Below are 3091 nucleotides of genomic sequence, written 5' to 3'. Positions count from 1 at the left end.
TGACTGAGCATGTTGTGTAGCAGAATCATGAGTTTTCTTTTTTAACTCGATCCTATTGATGGCATAGTGTGAATCCTGGGTTTTATCAATATTTCTATTTGGAGGAGGAATTGTAACCTCGACATACTTGTTCCTTTCTTTATCCACCTTTACCCTTGATAAGGTTTTATCTTTCTTGGTGGTCTTGGGTTTGACGAGAACAAGTTGACTGAAATCAAAGTCATCAAGAGACATCGCTTGCTTCTTTCTTTTAGGAGCATTTGAAAATAACCAAGGTGGCAAAGTTGAATCATCATCCTCACTTGTCACCACATCTTGAGAGGGATTGATTAACTCTTGAACAGTGGTAGTTACAATAGGTGGTGTCATAGTAACAACATTGGTAGGATTTTCAAGGGATGAATCATTTGACTTAGGAGCACTCTTTGTCATAAACTTAACAAAGTTGTCTAACATATAGGTGGATACCTCGGATAAATTGGGAAAATCAGAGAAAATATTCTCAATGTTATCATTGGAGGCATCCAAGGAAAACTCACTAGCACTAGCAGAGAGACATGAACAACATTGCTAGGAGAAATACAAGTGACCACGGGGGCTCTAACTCAGTAGTAGAAACAGGGACTTGCATCATGGATGAAGAAAGGGATATCGGGGGTAAATTGGACTTATCTTCTTGTGGTAGTCCTTCTTCATCATATTCTTCTTGTTCTTGATCACCTTCCTAACCATCTCCCAGTTGGTCAACATCAATAGGTTCCTCATTAGGGTGCTCACCTTCCAATTGTTCATTTGGTGCTTCAGACTCTTGTGTCTCATGAACATTAAAGGTCGATGGCTCTCCTTGGACTTTTACTTTCTTGGTTCCAAATGTGAAGTTCAATTTGAGAGCCTTTGCAAGAGTGGAAGGATCTTGTTTGTTCTTGGATCTAATTTCTGACCTCTTTCCAATTGGATTAGTGGTGTCATCATCAGAGCCAGAGGAGAAGGGTTTCAATAGAATACCCTTGCTTGAAAGCCACATGTTTATATTCGCGAGAATACTTTGAAACCTATCTCTTATTGAAGTTGATTCTTTTTGTGACCATTGAATCAAAGGCAAAGGAGTAGGGGAGACCTTCTTTTTAGCATAGGTAAGGTCCAAGACATTAACATCCTCTTCTAGATCATCTGGGATGTCAACAAGGTTGAATTCCCATATTTGATCAACTGTCAACTGGCAATAATCTAGCTTTCTGATGTCATGTTCGGTCCTGAAATCATCCCAAACATCTTCAATACGGTGAACATGAATATAATCTTTTTTCAACTTATTTCTCATTTCCATGTAGTCGAAGTCTTTCCCTGCCTTGAAGAACCTCATAGTTACTCTTCTCATCTCTTCCTCCATTGTTATGGCTTTGAAGATTGAGTTGATAGAATATCTACCAATGGTCAAAGTAAACTTCAAACCTATTTTGTGAGAACCTGATTGGGCTTCATAGACTGCCACCATCTGATGAGCCAACTCCATCAAAACAATTTTGTTTGATAGGTACCTCGAGAGCATAAATGGTCACCATTAAAACATCCAACTCTAAGATATGTAAAATTTGGGAATTGAAGGAACATACACCCATATTCATTTACCACCTCCCAAGCATGATCTGATACTCTTTTATTGTACAAATTATTATTCAACATACACATATGGTATCCAAAGAAAGCATCATCCACTCTCCAAGAATGATTGAGACTATTCTTCAGTATCAACTATGAGTAGTACCCATGCACAACAACTTGCCTTATGTCACCTGTTGTGGACAGTCTTGGAAAATGTCTCATTGAAGTTGTTGCATACACCAAGTAGGGGGTCGTGTAGAACTTAAGAGTTGTAGGCACCTTGGTAAGCTTCTCACAAATTGCATCACTGATTTGTTTTCCCTAGAATATATTTTCCTTATTCCGTTTGATAGCATGGATATATTGATACATCCATTTATAGTAGTTGTTAGAAGTGGGAAGACCTTTCACCCTACTCAGGAGAGTTATCAAATCATTTACCTCTTCAATGCAATCACTTCTAGGGAGAGTCTCTGACCATCTAGCAATTATAGGCCTTGGGGTCTTCAACCAGTTATCATTCATATTCTTCCTACATTTGTCAGAATTTCTATTATAGAAGGCCCGAATTTATTGTATTGCGATGTTTGAATATTTTTCAATGCTGAGACACTTAAAGATAGTATCAAAGAAATCCTCATCTATCCTGATCAACTTCTTACCAATTTCATATTTTATACTTTTGCTAGCTAGATAAAAGTGACTCGCAACTACCATGATGAACTCAGGGTCTTGAGTGTAATTCGGGCTTATAAGTCCGAATTACACTTATTGGGCAAAAATAAAAAAAAATAGGTGTAATTCAAACTTATAAGTCTGATTTACACCTAAACAGGAAGAATAAAGTGTAAGGCGGGTTTATAACCCCACTATACACAAGAGAAACAAAGATATCAACATAAGGTGTAAGGTAGGTTTATAAACCCGCCATACACTTGGGAAAAGCAACTTAACAAACTCAGTCTAGGGAAGGTTTGTAAACCCACCATACACCTTGGATGGCAAATGAAACTTTGGTGCTTAGCGGGGTCATGGAACCACCATGCACCAAGCTTTAGTGCATGGCAGGCCTACGGTCTTGCCAAACAACACTTTTGGCATAGGTAATAGTGTGAAGGAATGGTGAAGTGCGGGTTGGTGAACCTGCACTATACCTACGTTTGGTAGTGCAAAGAGTGCAATGATAATGCGGTGTAAGGCGAGGTCGCAGACCCACTATACACCACTGCAACATATGGTGTGTGACGGGCCTACAACCCTGCCTTACACCATGACGATAGTGAGGGTAAAACATGGTAAAAAAAGGTGGAGCGCAGGCCATTGAACTCGACCTCCACCAAAGTTTGGTGGAGGTCGAGTTCAAGGACCTTCCCTACACAAACACTTGGGATAGGTAGAAACAATGCAAAAGCAAAGACTTGATAATAGAGAGTATCATTCGGGTGCATTGACCCGAGCAACACCACAAATTTGGTGTTGTTTGGACCAA

The sequence above is a fragment of the Cryptomeria japonica genome, chromosome 7 (genome assembly GCF_030272615.1).
Source record: "Cryptomeria japonica chromosome 7, Sugi_1.0, whole genome shotgun sequence".
Classification (NCBI taxonomy): Eukaryota; Viridiplantae; Streptophyta; class Pinopsida; order Cupressales; family Cupressaceae; genus Cryptomeria; species Cryptomeria japonica.
Note: the sequence above shows the minus strand (reverse complement) of the source record.